Consider the following 24,897-nt stretch of genomic DNA (forward strand, 5'->3'; position numbering starts at 1 on the left):
GCCCTGTATAAAAGGGTATGGAAAGGCTTTAACTTTATAAAAGGGACGTACAGGATCTGACTGGTGTGAGTAATAAAGATGGGGCTAGGCTACAGCTCAGGCCTCAGGACCATCTTGTGGGGTGAAGAGAAAAGGCAGAAAAGGGAACCAAGGCATGATAGAAACTGAAAGCTACTCCCCAGTTTTTTTCTGCTACAGTTTAGATCAAGAAGAATGTCCCCCCACCCAAAGAACTCTGTGTTGAGGACATAGCTTTACAGGAAAGTGATAAAACCATTAAGAGGACCTAAGAAAGGAAACTAAGTCATTGGAAGTGTCCTTGGAGGAATATTGAGGACCTAGGTCCTCCCCTAGTTCTCTTTCTCTCTCTGCTTCCTGGACTCTGTGAGTTTAGCATCTCCTGCATGGTGTTCCCATCATGATGTGCTGTGGCATCAGAGGTCCAATGCATAAAGCCCAGTTACTCTGGCCTAACACCTCAGAAACCGTGAGCCACAAGGAAGCTTTTCCTTTCCTGAGATGACTGACTTGGGCATTTTGTCACAGTGATGCAGAGCTGACTAATTCAGGACACAGAATCCAGCCTCACCTCTCTGCAGTCCAGGTGCAGCCATGCTGCCAAGTTCAGGAGGACAGACCGAGTGGAGGGAACGCACGAGGCTCTCAGATCACACCCTGAGGGAAGCATATGCCCCTCCCCAGCCTCCATGTCTGTGGTCCTGCCTATGGAGGGGTCGCAGGACCAATGAAAAGGGGACAAGTGAGGTCGGACAAAGGGACAAAGGTGGAGTTTCAGGGCTGGGGGCTGAAGATAGAGGGAGCCCAGGTTCATGACCCCCCAGGAAGCTGTACACCAGACCGGAAGGGCTGATATCAAGTTATAGTGTTAGCAAAGAAAAAATAAAAGGAAGGAAGGAAGACTGTAAATATTCCTTTAAGCCGTATTCTAACACAGGTGGGAAGCTTGGGAACCCCCAAGGCTGTTAGATTTTGCATTCTTCCACATTTTGAGTCATGGAACACGCAGATTCTTCCCATCACCCTGGCCACAGATTGAGAATCTGCAGTCAGACTTGGCGACTTACAAAGTCCACTCTCTTCTGTTGCGACAGCCTTGGCACAATCCCCTTAAAATTTAAAGCACGCACACAATCCCAAACTCTATTTATCTAATGTTTCTTTTTAATAACGATTTCAACACATTTGGGAGTAGAAACTCCCAATCAGGCTTTGGAAATCTCTGCAAAAGACATTGCCAGCGAGTGGAAAGCTGTGAGATCCATCACAAGGAGTGTGATTGCCGAGAAAAGGACCCAAGTTTTACCGTCAGCCCCACAACTAACATCACAGCTCAGCAGCCTGAGGGGCTTGTCCAATCACACCTCCATTTCACATCTACAAAGGGAGCCCAGGAAGGGCTGTGAGGACTGTGGCCTCTTAGAGGCTAAGGCCAAAGGAGCTGCCACAGGACACAGAGCCAATGCTGTTTCTGCTCGGTCACTTTCTCTGTGAGTGGGTTTCCATCTGTTCTGTGGGAATCTAGGTTGTTAGCGGCTGAGATTTGCTATTACGCTATCTGGCCTGTGGTGCATAAAGCAATGGGAATTTGTTCAGCTAAAAGTGCCCCCCCCCCCCCCCCCCCCCGCTTCCTCTGTGGCTTGCTTGTAGAGAAGACAGGAAAGGCAATGTGGCCAAATGGAGAGAGGATAGACTTTGATGTCAGATGCACTTGGCCTTGAAGTCTAGGTTCACCAGTTATGTGACTTTGGACAAGTCGCTTTGTGTCCTCAAGCCTGTTTCCTTTCACGGTCGCGAAGTAGGTTTGATGGGTTGTGGAGGGTGCGTGTGAAGTTGTTTGTTATTCAGGTCTGTACTTGTGCAGTGGTGGCTGTTAGTGTCACACTGTTTGTGTGACAAGGTCTCACTATGTAGTCCTGGCTGGCCTAGATCTTACTATGTAGACCAGGCTGGCCTGTAATTCACAGAGATCCACCAGCTTCTTCCTCTTGAGTGTTGGTGATTAAAACACACATCACCATGCCTGGCCTCTGGCCTCTGTGAGTGTTGCCTTTATGATGACTACAACCTACTCCAGTGACAGTACAATTAGACCACCCAGGTTCCAACCCTAGATTGACCACGGCCAAGTTCTCTAACTTGGGGAAGATACTTAATTTTTCTGTGCTTCCATTTTCCTGTCAGTAAATGAAGGACAATAAGAAAACTATATCATAAGTTTGCTGTGAGAATCAAGTCCACAAGAAGGTTAAAGCAATCTGAAGAGACCTGTGGTGAGAATAAGGCCCGAGTCTTAGTTTTCCAGGAGGTAAAACTTCACAGGAATTTACTAAAAGGCAGCAAGCCGATCCCTTTTTGTGTTCTAAATAAAATCAGACACCAGTGGATTGGAAAGCGGTGACACAGGGGCATCTTTCCACTGTAAGGTCCCGTGAAGAGGATGCTGAGTGTGGGTGTGGGGGGGGGGCAACACAAGAAGAAACCCTTTCTCCGTTTGTACTTTCAAGTACGTTTGCTTCCCTGTATGTATTTCCTGTGGGTGATACGAGGTACCCTTGATGTGGGGGCCACAGCAAAATAAAGGGGGGCAGTACAGAGCTTATGGCTGAGAGTTCAATAGGGTGAAGGCTCTAAGTAAATAACAGAAAATTGTTATTTGAAAATGTTACCTTTCTTCTAGTGTTTTCTTTGGGGGGGGTTGTTTATTTATTTTTTGTTTTGTTTTTACATCTCAATCAAAGTTTCTCCTCCATCCCCTCTTTCTAGTTCATCCCCCTCCCCTGCCCCATCTCCTCTTCCTCCTCTGTTTCTTCTCCAGATACAGACGGACCTCCCATGGATATCAGCCCACCATGGTATATCAAGTTGCAGTGAGACTAGGCTCCTCCTCTTCTATAAGGCTGGATGAGGCAATCCAGGAGGAGGAATGGGTCCCCAAAGCAGGCAACAGATCAGAGACAGCCCCTGCTCCCACTGTTAGGAGTCTCGCATGAGGACCAAGCTACACAACCGTGTATGCGGAGTGCTAGGTCAGTCCCACACGGGCTCCCTGGTTGTCGATTCAGACTCTGTGAGCCCCTACGAGCCCGGGTTAGTTGGTTCTGTGGGTTTTCTTGCGATGTCCTTGACCCCTCTGGCTCCTACTCTCCTTCCTCCCCGTCCTCTGCAGGATTCCCCGAGATCTGCCTGATGTTTGACTGTGGGTCTCTGCATCTCCTCCAGTGTTTCCTGAGTTGAAGTCCTGAGCAGAAAGCTCCAGAAGCATGGGACTGGCGCTCAGCATCCTCTCTAGTCTAGGCCATGTCCTTCCTGGGCCATGTCCCTGTGTCAACCAGCTGGCTGACCGGAGAGCCGCTTTGGTTTGGGGCTTACTTTTCCTCATCTGCGAAGAGAAACAGCTCATCAGAGGGCTCTGGGATTCCCACAGCACTTCACAGTATAAGACCCTGTGCTAATCTGGTCAGACGCACATTAGCAGGCGGGCAACTCTGCCTGGTCTAAAAAAACAACTTGTCTGTTTGTTTTTCCTTTTTTCAGTAGATTAGCTACAGTTTGTAGAAACTTACAAATGAAAGTTCATGGCTCCTGTCTCCTTGTGTTCAGCTATGACGTAATGACCGCTAATCTCAAACATCTATCAATGGTGGTCAGTCATGTCCTCCCTGTTTTAGGACCTAGGCTGACAGAGCGGTGTCCATGTGGACATTACTGTTCTTCTGGCAGAAGGAGAGAAGAGATTTCAAATCCCAAGTTGCCTTTCAAAACTACTAGTGTGGAACGCAAGCACATCCCTCTGTCCATGGTTTATTGGCTAAAGTGAGTCATGTGACGTCTGACTTCCCGCGGGAAGGAGATGACCAATCTTCCTGTCACAGGATTAGCCGATGACCCAGTACAACCCATCACAGGAGTCAATAGAGAATTCCTCGCTTCATCTGGGAAATCTTTGTTTCTCAAAGGGAGAAGGACCCCACCCCCACCCCTTGCTCAAGGGAGACACTTGGGACTCAAGGACGCAAACGTAGGAGCCCTTCTAGGAAACCGCCCACTGCGGAGGCAGTTTCTTTCTGATATGTTGTGAGAAAACAATGCCAAACACACTTGAAAAAAAAAATCGAAGGAGAAGTGTGCCATTAGGGATGGGGAGAGAGAGAGAGAGAGTCAAGGCTGGGGAAAGCCAGTCTTGGAGAGATGGCACCATTTTCTGCCGCTCCAGGCACTTCCTGCTAATGACTGCGTGCAGGCAGCATGTGAACACGGAGGATGCCAAGCAAGAACATAAAAGGCAGAGGAAGAAGGATCAACATGTTTTGCTGCCATTTCCAGGAAAGGGATGGTGTCCCCAGCAGCCTCCCACAGTAGATGACCAGAAAAATAATAATAATAATAATAAAAGCAAATACAAATTGCGCCACTGACAATCTGAGCTCTGACTACTGTGCTTCTCAGCAAGCACATCCTCCCTCAGTCCTGGCTCCAGCCCAGCCCAGCCACTTGAAGCAACGTTGGCAGCCTGCTCTCTCTTGGCACCGGGAGTGTGTGGCAGCTGGATGGCTTGTAGTCGGCGTACTTTTGCAGCTGGTGGTGGTAGCAATTGGCAAAAACGAACCGTCCAGATGGGCATTAAATTTTCTTTAATGTTTATAATATGTCAAAAGAGAATAATCCTATGTCAAAGTGGCTGAGGACAACTTTTATTCAGGAGCTTACAGGAATTCCATGTTGACTAGATAGAGGTTGCTTTATTTTAACTACATAGGCGAGTCTGATTCCCTTACACTAGTTTAGGGTAAAATGGAATATCCTTTGGTTAAAAGGATTTTGGGGGAACCACCCACTTATTCCCCTTTACAGGATCTCCATAATCTGCCAACTACCAGCCAGCATTTAGCAGTGTGTATATAGGATATGCACTGAGGGTTCAAAAGGAAAACAATGCCTTATTCTGGAATTTTTATGGCCTTCCAAGGGACCAGTGCCATTCAGTTAGCATTAGAAAATTAACAGTATGTTAATAATTGTGTCATATAAAGAAAAGAGCAGAGAAAACCATTGTCATATATATATAAAAGAGCAAGAGGTTAATATCTAAAACATGTATTTTTAAACATATAACAACAAAACCAAATAACGACAAAAAAAAAAAACAAATGAATCATCCATTTTAGAAATGAGCTTGGGCTGTGAAATGTGAACATGCAGTTCATAGAAGGCCTGTATAGTCACGAAGTGATGGAGAATATCATTAGCAATCAGGGAGAGGCAAGAGGTGATTTATACCAACAACACTGGAGATACGAGCACCATCATATCTTGTGTACACCTGCTCTGTGGAAGAATAATTTCTCAGTGTCCATTCATTTAAAACACTCATGCTCTGTAACCCAGCAAGTCTTTGGCACCTGTGGTGCTATGAAACAGCGTTCCCACGCAAGACCGGTCACGGCGCCACACAAGGACCTGGGCAACAATGTCCCAGCACTGCTACTTGAAGGAGGATCCTTGGAGCATTAGCACCCTCTGAAAGCTTGTTAGAAATGTCCCACCCCTGAGCTACTGAACTCAAACGTGGAGAGAATAGACTACATGGTCCCAGTGATCTCTTCTAATGGGCCATGCTGGTGCTCACTAAACCTCCTGAAGCAGTGTATTATGACGCTGTGTGTAATGGAGGAGGAAGAACAAAAGGAGGAGGGGGGAGCAACCTAAACATCTAGAAATGTAGCTGGAGAGCTTCTCTCCGGGTCCTGCCGAGCCCTGGCAGTCCGACAGCCCACTTATAAAATAAACACACAGACACTTATATACAAACTGTATGGCTGTGGCAGGCTTCTTGCTAACTGTTCTTATATCTTAAATTAACCCATTTCTATAAATCTATACCTTGCCACATGGCTCGTGGCTTACCGGCATCTTCACATGCTGCTTGTCATGTCAGAAGCTGGCAGTGTCTCCCTCACTCAGCCTTCCACTTCCCAGAATTCTCCTCTCCTTGTCCCGCCTACTTCCTGCCTGGTCACTGGCCAATCAGTGTTTTATTTATACAGAATGATATCCACAGCATATTCATACTCTAAAAAATTAACTATCACATTTTAAAAATGGGGTAGATTCATGAAGACTCAGAATAATGTCCAAGGACCCAGCGGACAGTGTGACATTGTTTTGTTTTCCTAAAGAAGCTACAGAACATGGACTGGGAATATGTCCCTCAGGTGACAGAGCATCTGCCTGGCATGCATGGAGCCCAGGTTCCTATCTCCAGTACCCATAAACCAGCACTTGGTGGCACACGTGGTGGCATATACCTGTAATCCCGGCTCTCAGGAGGTAGAGGCAGGAGGACCAAGAGTTCAAAGTCATCTTAGGCTACATAGGGGTTGAGACCAGGCTTGGCTACCTGAGATCCTGTCTCAAAGAAACAAGAAAACCATTAGAACAGCTGCCTTTATTTTAAAATGTGCACACATTTCTGTATCTTGCTCTTTACATATGAGTGTGTACAGAAGCCTGCAGGAAGTCTGTAGCAGTTCAGTAGCAGTACCAGGGCTAATTCGGGGAAACATTGGGTTTGGAGTGATAATAAGGCCTGTGGCCTTGTCTCTGTCACTTGGTATGTTTGCTAACAAGGACTCATACAAATATTATTTACGAACACGTTCTTTTTTTAATTTTAGGAAGGAGAATTGTCTGGTGGCTGGGAGGTTTGGGTTCTAGGCCACCTCCACTGGGTCACCCTGACAAATGCCAACCTCCCTCTCAACCAGCTCCCTGGCCTGGCACACAGGATCTGGACCAGTTAACCTAAAGTCCTTTTATTCAGCTTTATCATGATGCTAAGCTGGCCAGAGCCTTCTGAGCATGAAAGTCAAGATTCTTGAACCTGGCCTAAGAAATAAATAGAAGCATGCGTGCGTGCGTGCGTGTTTGCACCTTGAAAAGGACTAGCGAGCAAATCACTTCCACATGCCCTCTTAATACAAATGGCTTACAGGGGCGTTCCCTGCCTTTAAATATCACCGTGGCTATGAAAAGCCACTTCTGTTTTTAAAGTGAAACTTTAGAGGCCTGATTTAAAAAAGAAAAAAATTGTTCCACAAAAATTTCCAGTGTTTAAGTGAGTTCGCCGGTCCCTGGTTTTAGTGACGTTGTGTACAAATACAGATGATACAAATGCCCATGTCCTAGCAGAACACAATGAACCCAAAGGCGGCCATGCATACAGCCAGCTTCTAATTAGATCACCCGTGTACACAGTAAGATAACACCTGGGCCACACGCTACAGGGATAGAGTTTTGTTTCGATTCTAACAGGAGCAAGAGGGGTCATGTCAAATACCCGATTTATTTTCAGTGCTAGGTATTACCTAGACAGCTGGCACCACGTATGTGTCTAAATTGATTTTTTTTAACCAAGATCTAAATACATTTAAAAATAAAACTGCAATTCCGAGGGGGTAGATACAAGAATATTGGTTAAGTAAGAATTTAAAATGTTTCCCGTAAACAGCACAAGGTGAAGCAGCACTTACTGCAAACGTCAGCAGCTCTCCCCCGCCGGACGGTGCTCCTTTCCCGACCGAATGTGGTGGTCCAGCACAGCACTGGCCAGAGAGTTGGACAGCGTCAACAGCCTGTCATTTCATAACCAGGCATTGTAAGTTCAAGAGGCGAATCCAATTTTTTCTGTCTCTCTGGCCAGGTCTCCTTCCCGAGTGGAAACAGAACACAAATGCCTTTAGCACCTTGGATGCGAATGGATGAGTCAGCCCGATTTTACAAGGACATTAACTTCGAAAGGCAAAGTTAACAGCTTCCCACTGTCTCTTTAAAATGAATTTTAAAAAGGATGTATGGGGAGCTGCTAATGCAGAATGCCTTTGATCACAATTTTAGAATTCTGGATATGAAGTAACTTTCTATCAATTTAAATAACAGGATGAGAAAGACGGGGCTTTTTGTTGGTAAGGTATTTATTTGCCTATCATGTGTGAAGCCTCAGGTTTAATCCCCAGCACCGCATGAACTGGGCATGATGGTACACATTCCTGGGATCCCAGCACTCAGGATGTGCTGGCAAAAGGATCAGAGGTTCACAGTCCTCCTTGTCTCCACAGAGAGCTTGAGGTCAGGCTGGGATACGTGAGGACACATAAGGACACACCCTTTTCAATAAAGGAAAGGAACAGAACAGCCAAGTGTAATGCATGTCTGTGACTCCACAGCTTGGGAAGCAGAGGCAGGGGGAGCTGGAGTTCTAAGCCAGCCTGGGCTACAAAGTGAATACTGAGATCCAGCCTCAAAAAAAAAAAAAAAAAAAAAAAAGGCACGGCAGAGTGCTGATTATTTTCCGGGTGTCCTTCCAGATCCTTTTTCCTCCCTTGTCTGTCCTGCTCTGGACCCTGGCTGCTGACCTCGGCAACGACCCTACCTTCCACAAGAGTTGAGCTTTTCTGGTGAAAAGGATGAGAAGTAACTGCAGCAAAGATGTGAAGATGAAAACGAGATGGGGCTTTGTCCCTCTTCCTCAGCCCCATCCCTACCCTCTCTCTTTGCTGTCTTATTGATGAAGGCTGCTTGGCAGTCCTCACTGCAGGCTGTGTGACAGTGGTCCCTGGGTGTCATCATCCTTGTAGGGTGCCTTTTACCAAGCCCACCGCTGCTCTGGGCTCTTGAGAACTCGTTTGGAGGTTCTAGCAGGACAGTGCAGCTACTCAGACACCCTTGACCCAAGACTGGTCCTCCTCTACTCCAGGAAAGCTGTCCAGTGCACAGCTTCCAGAGGGATGTACACGGAGCCACTGGTGAGGGAGGAAAGGGACACCCGCCTGGCCAGCCAGATCAGCTGAATCAACCCTGGAGATCAATGAGATGACAGATGTCTCAGCCACATCGCCCCCACATCCATGTGCTAAGCTCCTTACTACATATTTTCTCCAGTTACTTCAATCATGCCATCATTTTCCAATTAGAACCTTAGCTAAGTGCTGCACAAAGTAAGGAGATGCATGTAGATATCCATGAGTACTGAAATAAAACCAGAGGTTAATGACGTTCCAAGCCATCCTTAAGTAAACTCTGGCCGGACTGTATCAGGTCCTGCACAGCCTAACTTGCTTCTCAGCATGCTCAGAACTCTACCCCAACCCACTGGAAGAGGTGGTCTGCCCTGAGCCTGACCAGTCTGCTCACTCCAAAGGCCTGGGGGCAAATACAAGATGCCCAGGTGGGTTGGATAAACTAGTGTCTCTCTACAGGGAGTGGCATTGTGTTTGGCCACCTGATAAAGACAAAGCAGTAAGTTCCAGAGCACAGCGTGTGTCCCAGAAGGACACAAACACACTGAACATGCAGCATCCAGTTGGCCCACCCACTGTCCTCGTGGTACTTGAGAGACAAGGACAATTGATGGGAACATGATGCCCACACTGTTTGCTGGGTAGGTAAAATCCCAGCACTGACATCATCCCACACTGACTCGCTGATTCCCTTCTTCAGGATTTTGTATTTTCCATGGAGTGCTAAATACAGCTGGCTCCCAATTTCTGATGGTACAGCTCACTGTCCCCCTGCAGAGAAGCCTCCCTTACCATTGAGAAGCCTCTCTCACCATTGAGAAGCCTCCCTTACCATTGAGAAGCCTCCCTTACCATTGAGAAGCCTCTCTCACCATTGAGAAGCCTCCTTACCATTGAGAAGCCTCTCTCACCATTGAGAAGCCTCTCTCACCATTGAGAAGCCTCCCTTACCATTGAGAAGCCTCTCTCACCATTGAGAAGCCTCCCTTACCATTGAGAAGCCTCTCTCACCATTGAGAAGCCTCCCTTACCATTGAGAAGCCTCTCTTACCAGGGAAACAAAACCATTCTTTCACTTTCTCACTTTAAATTTTTTTTGAAATATATGTTGTTGACTTTAAAACATTTATTCTTTAAAAAATTAGTTGCTTTTTATACAGCTATACAACGTTCTTAATGTTTCTTGGCAATAGACTGTAATGGAATTTCACAACTATATTAAAAAGTTAACATTGCCAAAGAAACAGTTTTTACCTATGTGTACAGAGGTGACTGACAAAATCTTTTTACTATCTAGCACTCCAATTAACTGATGAAACTATTTCATCATTGATGAAACTACTTCATAATATAGGATTTCCAAAAAGAAAGATACAGACACCCAACACGCATACACAGAACCGTCTGTCTCTCAAAACACAGTATCATGGCCCTATCTGCAGGCAACTTGAAATATTGTCCAAATTATACTCTGATTCTTTCATTTCCCCTTTCCCTTTCCTCCCTCCAAACCTTCCCTTATATACTGCTTTGCTCTCTTTCAAATTCATGGCCTTTTTTCATTAATCATTTTTACACACACACGCGCACACACGCGCACACATCCTGCTCAATCTGTGTAATGTTACTTATACGTACGTTCTCAGGGCTGACCATTTGGTATTGACTAACTACTTGGTGTGCTCTTCCCTGAGAGGGTCCATCTCTCCTGCTCTCAGCACTCCTTAGTTTACATGCTGTTCTTTGTGTAGTGTTAAGGCCTCTTGGACTTTCTCCTACCTGTGTTAGCATGTCTATTATATTGTCCTCATTTGGTGTTTAGGCAGTCATGTTGGTGAGCTTATGATATTCCCAGGAGACACAATCTCACAGCAGACTCCCTGTCCTGGTTCTTATAATACTTCAGTCCACTCCTCTACAATGGTCCCTGAAACTCAGGTGCAGGATTTGTGTTGTAGGTATATCCGTTAGACTGGGATCCACAACTCTTTGTTGCAAAAGAAGTTTCACTGATGAGGGGTGTGAACTACACTTATCTAATAACCAATTTAAGAATAAATATTTAGAATGCACTTAGGGATTATACTGGTTTAGTAAATTGGTGGTTGTCGATTTTCCTACAAGAGCCATGACATGACTAGCCATGAATAACTGTCTAGGTTTCTAACACATAGGCATGGTTTTCCTCTTGTTGAACAGGTCTTAAGGACAGTTAGAGTGCTGTTGATTACTGCCAAGGTATGCGTGTCACTACTACACCCTTCGAGTTAAGCATGCCGTGCTAGTCAAGGTTATGGTTCACGGGCATCATAGCTGGGCAGGACTGCCGGCTGCCTCCTTCCTTTTGTAGCTTGCATGGTGCCTTCTGATATCATGAAACCTAGTCCTCACGGAGGAGATATTCAGGTCAGTTCCAGCTTAGGGGCCTCTGGGCCCTGTATTTGAAGTGTGTGATATCTCCAGCAACAGGACTTGCCTTCCACCTCTGGGAGGAACCAATGGAAATAACAGTAGCCTATAATATCTTGGGAGTATCTTGGACAACTCTGACCAGCAACTCAAAAGATGGCTTCTCATGACTGGTGTTGGGGGTTTTGTTATATGGTCTTTGACTCTTGTCAGCCCAGGTGGGAAAGCTTCACTTGAACTCTATATGTGCATTTATATACCAACTTATGAGTTTTATGGGCATTTCTAGGTAGATAATTAATAGTACGTTCCTTAAGACTTCTTCAAATATCCTCTTTGTTATTTATCCTCTTCCCTTCTTCTGTCTCTTATCCCTCCTAATTAAAGTCACCCCTTCCTCATCCCCCCTTCGGATCACTAGTACTCTTTTCCCCCTCTACTGGTCCCCCAACTCTAAACAGTTCTGGTTTCTGTAGTCACTACAGACTATATACTCACAGCTGAAGATTTAGAGTTAGGAGCCTCCAATGAGAGAGAATATGTGATCTTTGTTCTTCTGTGATTGGACTACCTCATTAATTGTGATCTTTTCTAGTTCCATCCATTTACCCACAAAGGATACGATTTCATTTTTATTTACAGCTGCATAGTGTTCCATGGTGTATATACACCACATTTTCATTGTCCACTCATCAGTTAAGGAGTGTTTAGGTTATTTCCATTTCCTAGCTATTGTGAACAGAGCAGCAATGATCATGGCTGAGCAACTGTCTGTGGAGTGTGATGTCGAGTCCTCTGGGCATATGCCGAGGAGTGGTATAGTTGGATCATATGGCAAATGTATTTTTGGCTTTTTTGAGAATCTCCATACTGATCTCCAGAGTGGCAGAACCAATTTGGAATCCCACCACAGTGAATGAAGGCTCCCCTTTCCCAATATCTTCTCCAATACTTCTTGTTGTTTGTTTTGTTGGTCTTTGAATTCTGGCTGCAGTTTGATGAAATCTCCAAATGTTTTAATTTGCATTTCTAGTGATGATTGCCAGTGATGAAGTTTTTTTTTTTTCTTTTTTTTGAGATATTTCTTAGTCATTTTTTTCTTCTTTTGAGAACTCTCTCTTCAGGTTCCAGGCCTACTTTTTCAATGGGTCATTTATTTTTTTTAATATATTATGGACATTAATCCTTCATCAGATTACAGATGGCAAAAACTCCTTCCTATTTCTCTTCATGAAATGTATTGTTTCTTTAGATATGCTGAAGCTTTTTAGTTTTATGAAGTTCCGCTTGTCAGTTGTACATCTTAAATTCTGAGCAAATAGAGTCCTATTCAGAAAGTCATTTCCTACATCTGTATTTGGTATGATACTGCCTTTTCCTCTGATAGCCTCAGCTTTCACATTTAGGTCTTTGATCCATTTGGAGTTAGTTTTTGTGAAAGATGATAGATACTGGTATATTTTCATTCCCCTGCCTGTGGACATCCCATTTTCCCAAGACCATTTGCTGAAGATGCTTTCTCTTATCTAGCTTATGTTTTTGGCATCTTGTCAAATATTAAATGGCTGAAGTTATGTACTCATGTTTGTGTCTTCAATTTTGTTCCACTGGTCTGTGTGTCTGTTTTTATGTCAGTACCACATTATGTTTATCACTATGGCTCAGTAATATATCTAAAGATCTGGAATAGCAGTCCCTCCAACAGTGTGCTTTTTGCTCAGTATTGTTTTGACTATCAGGGATCTTTTGTGATTCCATATTAATTTTTGGATAGTTTTTTTCTATTTTTGTGAAGAATGAGATAAGGATTTTGATTGGGGTTGCAATGAATCTATAAATAGATTGGTAAATGGCCATTTTTTCACAACATTAATTCTACAAATCCATGAGCATGGGATGGCTTTCTACTTTCTTGTGTCTTTATCTGTTTCTTAAGAAGTTTAAAGTTTTCTTTGTAAAAGTCTTTCCCGCCAGGTGGTGGTGGCGCACGCCTTTAATCCCAGCACTCGGGAAGCAGAGGCAGGCGGATCTCTGTGAGTTCGAGGCCAGCCTGGGCTACCAAGTGAGTTCCAGGAAAGGCGCAAAGCTCCTCAGAGAAACCCTGTCTCGAAAAACCAAAAAAAAAAAAAAAAAAAAAAAAAAAGTCTTTCATCTCCTTAGCTAGATTTATTTGTAGCTATATCTTTTGAGGCTATTGTGAATGGGAGTGTGTTCATTTTCTCTTTCGGTCAATATTTGTTGTTGCTGTGTAGAAAAGCTATTTTATTTGTACAAGTTGATTCTGTATTCTGATGCTTTGCTGAATTTGTTTTTCATTTCTAGAAGTTTTCTGGTAGAAATGTTGGGATCCCTAATATATAATACCATGTTATCTGCCAACAGAGTTAGTTTGGCTTTTCCTATTTGTGTCCCTTTAATTTCCTTTTCTTACCTTATTGCTCCAGCTAGCACTTCAAGAACAACATTGAAAAGGAGTGGGGATATTGGAAACCCCTGTCTTATTTCTGATGTCAGGATTGCTTCAAGTTTTTCTCCATTAAAGACAATGTTGGCTCTGGTCTTTTTCATATATAGCTTTTATTATGTTGAGATATGAGCCCTGCACCCTACATTCTGTAGAACTTTTATCATGAAGGCATGTTGGATTTTGTCAAACACTTTTTCTGCATCAGTGAGATGATTGTATGATTTTTGTTCTTAAGTCCCTTTATGTGGTTTACTATATTTACTGACTTGACTATGTTGAACCATCCCTGAATTTCAGGGACAAAGCCAACTTGGATATGGTGCATAATCTTTTTTATGTGTATCTGTATTCTGTTTGCAAGTATTATGTTGGAGCATTTTTGAGTCTGTGTCCATCAGACTTATATTGGCCTATTGTTCTCTTCTTTGTTGATCTTTTCCTGATTTTGGCATTAGAGTGATGTTCCTCATTGAAGGAGGTTGAGGGTGCTCCTTCTGTTTCTACTTTTTTTTTTGAGTAGTTAAAGAGATATTACCTGTAAGTCTTTTAAAATCTGATAGAATTCTGCTGTGAGTCCTTCTGATTCTGGCCTTTTTTTTTTTTTTAAGTTGGAATGCTCAATACTATTTCAATCTCTCCATTTGCTATGGGTCTGTTTAAGTTGTTGACTTCTTCTTGGTTTAATTTTCATGGTTTGGCTGAATCTAGAAATTCACCCATTTCTTTTAGGTTTTCCAATTTAATAGAGTAGTTTTTTTAAATAATTCCTTCACAATCTGAATTTCTCTGGTGCCTGTTGTAACATCTCCCTATTCATTTTTTTCATTCTGTTAATTTGGGTCTTCTCTTTCTTTTGGTTAGTTAGGTCAAGGATTTGTCAATCTTATTTATCTTCTTAAAGAACCAGTTTTCCACTTGTTGATTCTTTGTATTGTTTTCTTTGTTTCTATTTCATTATTTTCTGCTCTGATTTTTATTATTTCTTGACATTGATTGGATTTAGATTTGGTTTGTTCTTGTCTTTATAGATTTTTTGCATTGAATCATTGTTATTTATTTGTGTCCTTCTGATTTTTTTTTTTTTGATGTAGGCACTTAGAGTTATAAATTTCTCTTGGAGGACTGTTTTCTCTAAGTCACAGAGGTTTTGTTGTGTTGTATTTTCATTTTAATTTAGTTCCAGGAAATTTTTTATTTCTTTTTTGGTTTTTTTCTTTGGCTCATTTATCATTCAGTAATGAGTTGTTTAGTCTCCATGAGTTTGTGTATTTACTAGAGCTTTGCTGCTGTTGACTTTAAACTTTACATTGTGGTCAGATAGGGTACAAAGAGTTATTTCAATCATTTTGAATTTGTAAAGATTTATTATGTTTAGGATAGTAATGTCTTCTTGGTTAACTGTTCCTTTGATTAGAATGAAATGTCTGTCTCTATCTCTTCTGATTAGTTTTAGTTTGAAGTCTGTTTATCAGACATTAGAACAGTAATGGCTGCTTGCTTCCTGGTTCCATTTCATCATATTTTTATCTATCCCTTTACTCTAAGGCAGTCCTTATCTTTAGAGCTGAGATGCGTTTCTTGTAGTCAACAGTTAGATGGATTTTGTTTCTTGATACATCAGACAGCCTGTGTCCTTTGATTGGAGAATTGAGGCCATTAATATTTAAAGTTATCATTGAAATATATGTGTTTATTGTGGTCATTGTGTTGTTGAGTTTTGGTTGCTGTTTGTATTGTTAGTGTTACTTTGTATTTTAGTGATTATGGCTTCATATTTCTTTCCACAGTCTCTTGGCTGTGCTCCTTCCTCTCTTCATCACATAATATTGTTCCCTGTAATTTTTTTTAGGTTTGGTGTGTTGAATATAAATTTTTTAGGTTGTTTATATAATGGAAAGTTTTTCCTTCTCTTTCAACTATGGAGGATAGTTGTGCTTGGTGTATTAGTCTGGGTTAGCCATCATGGTCTTTTGGGACTTGGCATGGATTGCTACAGGCTCTTCTGTCTTACCAAGTTTCTATTGAGAAGTCAGCTGTTATTCTTATGGGTTTTCCCTTTTACATGACTTACATTTTTTGTTTTTTCCCTCTTGCAGCTTTCAATATACTTTCTTTGTTCTGTACACTTAGTGTTTTAACTATGATGTACCATGGAATTTTCTTTTCTGGTCCCGTCTCTTTGGTGTTCTGTATGTCTTTTGTATTGTATGGCTATACCTTTTCTCCATTTGGGCAAGTTTTCTTCTATGATCTTGTTGAAGATCTGGTCTATGTCATTGGCTTGAGATTCTTTTGTCTCATCTATGCCTATAATTTGGTCTTTAGTCTTTTGATGATGCCCCATATGTTCTTTTCATATGTTTACATTTTTTATTATGTTCCTTGTTTATTTGGTCTACATCCTCTACTTTATCTTCAGGTCCTGATAGTCTATCTTCTGCTTGATCCGTTCTACTTGTAAGGCTTTCCTGAGTTTTGGGTTAACTGATTTTTCACTTCCATCTTCTCTTACACTTAAGGGCTTTCCAAAGTTCCTATCTCTTTACAAAATTCTGTTCTCGAGTCCTGGGCTGTCTTCATTGGTTCCATCTATCTTACATTTGTATTTTCTTGGGTATCACTCAGGTGTTTATTCTCTTTAAGCTTTTCCCCACTAATTTCATTGAGCTGTGTCTTTGTATCTTCTTTAAACTCCTTGAATTCTGTGGTGAAACTTATAAATGTTCTTTTAAATTCAGTGTCCTGGAATTAATTTATGTAATTCTCATTGATAATCATTTCTATAGGACTTTAGGTTTTGGAGGCAGGAGGATCTCCAAGTTGGAGACCAGACTGATTTATAAAGTGAGTTCCAGGATGGCCAGGGCTACACAGAGAAACCCTGTCTTGAAAAAAAAAACATATATACATGAACAGGACTTCATGTCAGGCACAAAATTTGAAATGTTTATCCTTTATGAAAAACGTTTGTAAAAGTTACTTTACTTACAGGTTGCAGGATAAATTGTAAATTGAATTGGAAGGTCAATTACTATGACCTTACCATATCCATCTATGAATATGATCACCTTCCTTCCATGTGATCAGCCTTGAACTATGGCAGACTGAAGTGCATAGTGAATGGGTCTTCCAGATCAGCATCCTTTGATTGAATGAACACAATGGCTGTTCAACTTGCATCACTTCATTGCTGAGATTTGATTTAAACACACAGAAGATCACAATGCAATGTATTAATTGTACCTTTAATACATAATTCACTATTTCCATTTCTACTTAGAATGTCAAGTATGTTCCAAAGGGGGAAAACATATCCATGTACAAAACAGTGCTTTTCGGTGAGCATGGCCCTGAACTTAAGTATTGGCTCGATGTCTGATGATGTGTCTGCTAAGTGTGCAGATTGTGAAGAAAGTACTTTCAATTGTTCAATAATATGTCCTAGTTAATTGCTCTGATTATTGAATCAAAGTCCCTACAGAATTTTCACTTCCAGCAATGTTTTCTGACCTTCTTTAAGTGTCTAGACAATAATGACTTCCTGAAATGTTTGAGGGAAAACGTAAGAAAAAGCCTCACTTTATAAAACTATAAATATTTGAGGTTATCGGGGTGTGGAAGGAGAGAGAAAACAAAACCTTTTTGAAGTCTGCAACTGTGCTTTGGAATCAAAATGTTTTGCTTTGAATAGGATTTCATGATCAAACTCCCAAAACAAAGAGCTGCATTGGACAAGAATGACCATGCTCACGTCAGAGGTGAGAAGGTTGTTAAGATCAAAATGATTTTCTGTAAAGTTTACAAGGTAAAGTGATGCTGTTTTACTAAACAAGAATGTTCTTAGCAACTCAGATCTTTTGCACACCAGGCACTGCATGTCCCTTGAGTATCTACTAGTGACCTTATGAGTTTCAGTTTTGGGGTGGTCCTGGAACCTAGAACCCAGAAGCCCCTGGAGTTGAATTTTGCCCTCAGCATCTGAATCCTCTCTGGTGACAGACAAGCCTATGGTGATATTTTATTTGTATTAAAATATTATTTGTATGTTAATAAATAAAGTTGCCCGGGGGTCAGAGCTATTAGCAAGTCATAGGAAAGCATTGCAGTGGTAGCGTACGCTTGTAATTCCAGCACTTGGTAGGCAGAGCTGGGTAAGTCTCTGTGTGTTCAGGGATACAGCCATTATTGGATACACATGCCTTTAATCTTAATACTAATCATGGAAAACCTGGAGGCCTATACAGACAGGCTGTGAGGAGGCGGTCATGTGGTTGGGTTTACAACCAATGAGAAGGCAGGACAGGAACTCTATATAAAGACACAGGGGTAGCTCTGGTTCGGAGAGGTAGGACCACCGCAGGAGGAAGGGTAAGGTTTTAGCTCTTAGCTCTGACCTCTTGGCTTTCTTCTTTGCATTGGTTCTGTGTTTATTTAATAAGAAGGTTGGATACATCTACAAATGGCGTCCAACGTGGTGGCAAGAGTTTCCATCTAAAAACCTGAGAAAAGATTCTAAAACAGAGCTAAAAACAGTTCCTAATTGTCTCTCTCAAATGAGCGGCAGCTGCCGGTTTGAGCTACTGGTGGGTTCCTAGCGTGCGTGCTCGACCTGCCTATGGCGGGAATGAGGCCTTTGCAAGTGGCACTTTGAGCTGCATGGTGGATTTAGCCTTTGCTGGTGCAGAGCAAAAGGGGAGGTTTCTGGGCTACACGCTGCTTGGCTAAAAGCATAGACCCCCGATAGCTCCCAGAGCTGGCGGTAAACCATGGCCATGTTGGGAAGCTGAGGTGGGTGGATCCAGCAGCCACAGCTGCTGCAGTTTAAAGCAAGAGATTCACAATAAGACAGATTCAGATGTAATAGTTTGCAATGTGTGTAAAAGATACGTAGGCTTGAAAGAGACAAAAAAGATGATATATAGAGTTATAGAAATAAATACATAGTTTTAAAAAATAAAGTCTTTAAAGAGACAGTAAAGGTAGTATAAAAAATAAGCCACGTAAAAATGGATATTACACAGAGAATCTGCATTGTGTTGTCTTTGGGACTTTTAACTGCAGAAAAACATTTGATTGTAAAAGCTGTTGAGTTATGCCAAAATGTATATTTTAAAGGTACCTTGACTTCAAAATTTGGATATAAGGATATGTTACTTTGGAAAGGAGACTCTGCTTTTGTTTCCACAGAAAGCCAGAGGCTATGGATTTGTTCAAGATTAAGATACATCAGGTTTGACCAGCCAAGACCCCCTGAAAGGTCTCCTATGACACCATGGCCCAGATGATCCAACATCCAGAATGGTTTCAAGGCAACTGGCTCAGACGATACAGCCTCATGGACTATTCCATAATCCTAAAATTTTCTTTGTTTCCCCATAAGATACAGCGCCCCCCTCCAGCAGGAAGTAGTAAGAGAAGCTACGCCCAAATTCCCAAATTATATGTAATTTTACTTTGTTAAGGTTAAAACCTTCCTTTTTGAAAAAAAAAAAAAAAAGGGAAGTGCTGTGGGATGTTCTGTATGGCAAATGTGTTGCTAATTAGTCAATAAATAAAACACTGATTGGCCGTTGGCTAGGCAGGAAGTGTAGGCGGGGCAAGGAGGAGAATAAAGCTGGGAAGTGGAAGGCTGAGTCAGAGAGACACTGCCAGCCGCCACGATGAGAAACAGCATGTGAAGATGCTGGTAAGCCACGAGCCATGTGGCAAGGTATAGATTTATAAAAATGGATTAATTTAAGCTGAAAGAACAGTTAGCAAGAAGCCTGCCATGGCCATACAGTTTGAAACCAATACAAGTCTCTGTGTTTACTTGGTCGGGTGTGACGGCTGTGGGACTGGCAGGTGAGAGAGATTTGCCCTGACTGTGGGCCAGGCAGGAAAACTCTACCTACACAAGCCCCTAGCCCCTCTGCGTGAGTTCCTCTAGCTGTCACTTGCACAGTGCACTTCATCTTTACCCATGGGGCGCTCAGTCCTGAAAGACAGAAAAATATGAATTCCTTTAAAGAGTACTCACAGCTATCTGAGCCTTTGATCATGTCTGTCCCAATCACCACGAAAGGACATAGCATCCGTCCCCCTGGAGGATACAGGGTTTGAGGCTCCATCTTGGAAGTCAAGTTAAACAGGAATAGCAGGGCTCCGACGTGCTAGGACAAGCCCAGGCATGGGCAAGACTTCTGTAGACCACAAGGTGCTGTGTGGCACTGAGGATCTTCCCAGGGCCAGCTGCCATTGGCTGAGATGTTTGCATTCTCTGTCTGTTTGGTACTTGCTTGGCTCCTAAAATCAGGAATAAGGATGAGAGGGGGTGAGTAGAGGAAATTTGTCCTTTAGAAAGGGGAAGGTTTGAACAGATTGGCTTGGTGGACGCTCTCACAGTAGCCAGAAATTAGAGCATGGTTTATGGGCTCTCTCACAAACCCCAAACTCTCCCAGCAGTCTACTGTGACCTTACGTGGAGGGACTTTTCCTGGGGAAATGTGAACAGACATCTATTGACCCCAAACACAGCACCAAAGACAGATCAAAGAAAGGAGTCTACCCACGTTTAGAGGGCCAATGAGTTTACTAGGGTTACTTCAGAACGTGGTCCACCCTTGAGCAGCTGTATTATCAAAACACCCAGCCCAGAATGAGTCACAGCACAGGTTGTACAGGGAGCTCTGACAAAGAGACTCTACCCCAGGAACCACCACCGACTGCTTCTAGAGCTCCAGGGAGCAGCAGCCATTGATGCGTGCGTCCTTCTGAGTCCCTTCCTATTTTGTGAGCTTTATGAGTCTTACGACCCTCTGTCCCCTCCAGGAGGGAATGCTTCCACTTGGAGCAGTAACTGAACATGACCTTGCATCAATGGAGACTGCTCAATGGCTGAATGTGTGTGATTTCTTCCTGGCTTTCAAGGCTCTCTTCAGAGCCTACCCCCACCCCCCACCATTCATTTTTGTTTCTGCCATCATGTCTACATGCTCACGCTTTCCTGCTCTGCTTTCTATAAAGGGAACTTGGCTGCTCAAGCTCTACCTATTCCTAAAGACGAGCTTGCGCTTCATTCAATAGAGCTCCTACCAGCACATTAATGTGTCTTCACTGGTCTCTTCCATCCGCTGTCCCTCAGCTTCCAGCACTCGGTGGCCTGATCCAGTCTCTTTTCACCTCTCAGCACTGCTGGGATGTTTAACAACAAACCCTGTTTCTGTCTCTTATCTCTTGGTCCTGTGCTGGCTAAATGCTAAACACTCAATTCCTTCCCTTGAAGAGAAATATGGGTGCGTGCCCACACCAAATCTTTTTTTAAAATTTAACTTCTTTATTGACTCTTTGGAAGTTTCCCATCATGCACCCCAATTCCACTCACCGCCTGGCCCCCCATCTCCTCCCCTCACCCCTGCAGTGCCCCCTCCACAAAAGAAAACAAGTAAGCAAGTAAACAAACAAAAAAACAAAAAACAACAACAAAACCCTGCTTGCCTCTCCTTCTTTCTCGCCTCTCCAACACCTCTTCATTCATCTTGGTGGCATTGGGGGGCCTCAGTGTGAGATACAAATAATATACCCTTTTGTTTTATCAGCTTTACTAGTGAATGTTCATTGCAATGAGCCACTGGTCTGGCTCAAGGCCTCTGGTTTCTGGCACCTATCATCACAGGATCCCCACCAGATCTCCTCTCAGATATCCTGCAGCCACCCCTCGTCTTGGAGGTCCCGTGGATATTGCTCCACAGGACCAGCCCCTTCATGTCCTCCAGCAGGTCCTAGATGGGGTAGATGTCAGGGTGGGCCAATCCAAGGCCCGGCTGTGAGCCTGGGTGACAGCTGGGCTGGTCAGTCCATGCTCTCAAGGTCGGTTCACTCTTGCCTGTGGTGAGGGGTGGGGCCATCTCTCAAGAGTGCAGGGGCCAGCTCTCCCGTGAGTGTCAGGGCCAGCTCTCTTGCTGCAGTGTCCAGTGAGAGACAAGGTTAGCTTTCCTAGAGCCAGCAAAAGGCAGGGCCAACTCAGCATGGCCCTCTCATTTCATCACACATGGTTCCTGAGGCCCCCTGAGGTGACACAAGCCACAGACATCAACACAGACCCCCGGTGCAGCTGGACACAGACCCAGACATGGCCCTTGGCAGCATCCTGGGCCTGGACGACATTCTGGCTCTGAACTCACCCCAAATCTTAGCATGCCAAAGGATTCCAGATCTATGGAGGAAATGTGGTTTGATCCATCAGTGGTGGCAGGAGGAAACCTGGGCCTTGTTGAGGTGAGAGTAAAAAAATCTGAGCCCAAAGCCAGAAAATCTTCAAAGTATCATTCCTTATTGCTTCTGATGCAGTTTTTTTAGGATTCAAAATCTTATCAAAAATTTTTACCTCATGATATCCAGATCCTTTCCCTTTCAGCAATGGCATATGTTTGCTCCTCCTTGTGAAATATAATTCTCCTGAGCCACAGAGCTTTTAGTTATTCATGCATTATCCCTGCACACAGCACTTTAAAGTGAACCGTCCAGACAAAGACCGAATTCTACTCCTCTCTCCATACCTGAGAAGGGAAGAATAGAGCTCCCCCCCACCCCTCACCGACAATTCACTCCAATATTCCCAGATAAACTCAGGCTACTGCAGAGTAGTTGGCCGGTTGTCTGTAGCGTCCCTCATAGCCACACACTGAATAGGAATATCTGAAATATTCCTGATTACGCACACTGCCCTACCAGGAGCACCTGATTGCCAGTAAGCCACACAGGGAGGGCTGCACAGAGCCCTGGCTCTTCCTCTGCCCTGGAACCCGGCCGTGTTAAAGGCTGAACATTGGCGTTCTGGATATTCAGAACAAATAGAAGATTACAGCACTCATGCACAACAAAGGTACCCACTTCCTCTCCACCCCTTTAAAGCCACGAGTCGGAAGATCCGAATTTGCAGTGGCAGTGAATTTGTCCCTTGATACGATACAGAATGGCAGGCACATTAGTGGACTAGTCATCTTAAGTTCTACTAATATAGATGTAAAAATTAGCATTCGATTACAGCGTTCAGCCATGCCACATCAACTGTAACATAATAGAGACCGTGAAGACGATGGAGCATTGTGACTCATGACATGACCCAGAACATGGGCCTGTGGGTTTCAGACAATGACTGGCCCTCCTGTCCCTTATGAGGCACATCATTTAGGGCAACATACTTTATTACATCAAAGGAGGCTCGACATAAAAAACGCCAGCAGCGTCCAGTTGATGCACAGAGTCGAGAGCTGTGCATCAGCTGCCGATTTAAATTAATTTTGCTTCTTGAACCATGAAAGATAGTTCTTTGAACAAGAATTCATGATAAATACACATGTGTAAAAGGCCTTTAATCATAATTATCTTAAATACATAAAACACAGTTTAAGGCTCTCAGCCTCATTAATTTCTTATGGTAGGAAGGCAAAAACAAACAGTAAATGAGAAAAGTATAAGTCATAATTTAAATGTGTTATGCATGGCCATTTAGCCCATTAAATGAAGAGGTTCTCTGTAAACTCTGGCAGAAGAGTATTCCTGCACCAGCCAATGTCAGAGAGTAACATTGCCATCTTCTTATAGAGTATCAGTGTTTGATTAGATCTTTAAAAAAAAAAATACCTTGTACAGTTTGAACAGAATTAGAACAACTGAAGTTGCCTTCTGACACCTTGGGCTCCCTCTTTCCAAGGATTCAACTTCTGACTGACTCCCAAAAGCAGGTGGTGTCTTCCCAAGGCCTATCTAGCACATAAAAAACATTCAGTAATTATCAAAGAGCCTGATCCCAGCCAACCAGTGTGTTCTATGTTCCCACAGGTGAATTCGAATCATCTCCACATTCATGCCTTGAGTCATTGTCAGACTTCTGTCCCCTCTCTGACACATGTGTGTATTACCGGGGCCTCTAATTATAGCAGTTATGTTTGGGTTGTCTAGTTTGATGGATACAATGTCATCCATCGGGATGGTGGGTCAATGTGATGGTGTTCAGGACATTCACACAGATCCGTGTCCTGTCGTGTTATGAAAGAGGCAGAGAGTTAACAATCCCGAGGCAAGATTTTTAAATACACACTTTCTCTTGCATGTAAGTCATAGTCACTGGTACTTCCTGGTGAAGGCAAGGATGAAGGCATTTGCCTGATGTACGGCCACATGCCTCACGTTAATAACCCACTGGGTTCATCTGCCACACTCTCATGCACCACCTGCCCTTGGACAATTACAATACCTGGATGTGCTTGCAGAAGCCCACTGCTGTGCTCTGAGATCCATTGGCTTTTGAAGGGTCCGGAAACTGATTTGTTTAATGGGACTACCATGAGAATTATTGTCCTCAAGTTGGGTCTTAAAAACAACACAAATTCTCATTATTTCTCCTAGACATAACATCACTTTTTGTCTATTGACTCAGTTGTGATGATGAGGGTGTGATTCGGGACAGTTTCAAATGTTTCCAATTGTCTTCTTCCTATGATGGCTCTTAACATCCAACCTGAGGGATCAGTGGGGCGGGAGGGGGAAAACTCGGGAACCACTAAGAATGTGTACTGCAACTATACATTTAAAGACTAGAAACACCTCGCAGGACAGTAAGCCCACAGACCCAGTGGGCCCATTACCAGCTGTACCTAGGCCACAACTCCATTGACTACCATCTCAACAAGTCCCACTCTAACAGAGGACAATAGCCTTTAGCTTCCCACATATTATTGCTGCCTGGGACCTCAGATACAGCACTGCTCACAGGAATCTGAACACTGCGCTTCACCAGGTATAGGTGTCTGATTCAATGACCTTTAGGTCCATCCTTTGGGAGGAAATATTGGGTAATGGCTGAATATATGCATATATGTATATAGTGATCTAGATCCTTCTTCCTAGAGACCTGGCCTTTGTTTTGATTCAGTGACTTCTGAGAATCAGCCCCCGTTTCACTACCCGGAGAGACTGAGGCATTGGGGGTTATTTTGAATGTTAGATTTCCTCCACAGGCGAGCATATCTGAGCACTTAGTCCTCAGCTGGGCTGCTGTTTGGAGACTTTGTGGAACTTTGGAACACGGAGCCCAGCTGGCAGAAGCAGTCTGTAGCGGGAGGCCTTGAGGATGATAGACTGGCTCCACTCTCTCTGGCTTCTGTCCTGAGCTCTCTGGTTCCTTGAATGCTACTGCAGTGTATCAGCCACCTTGCACCCCTG

The sequence above is a fragment of the Peromyscus californicus genome, unplaced genomic scaffold (genome assembly GCF_007827085.1).
Source record: "Peromyscus californicus insignis strain IS unplaced genomic scaffold, ASM782708v3 Scaffold_21__1_contigs__length_65335640, whole genome shotgun sequence".
NCBI lineage: Eukaryota > Metazoa > Chordata > Mammalia > Rodentia > Cricetidae > Peromyscus > Peromyscus californicus.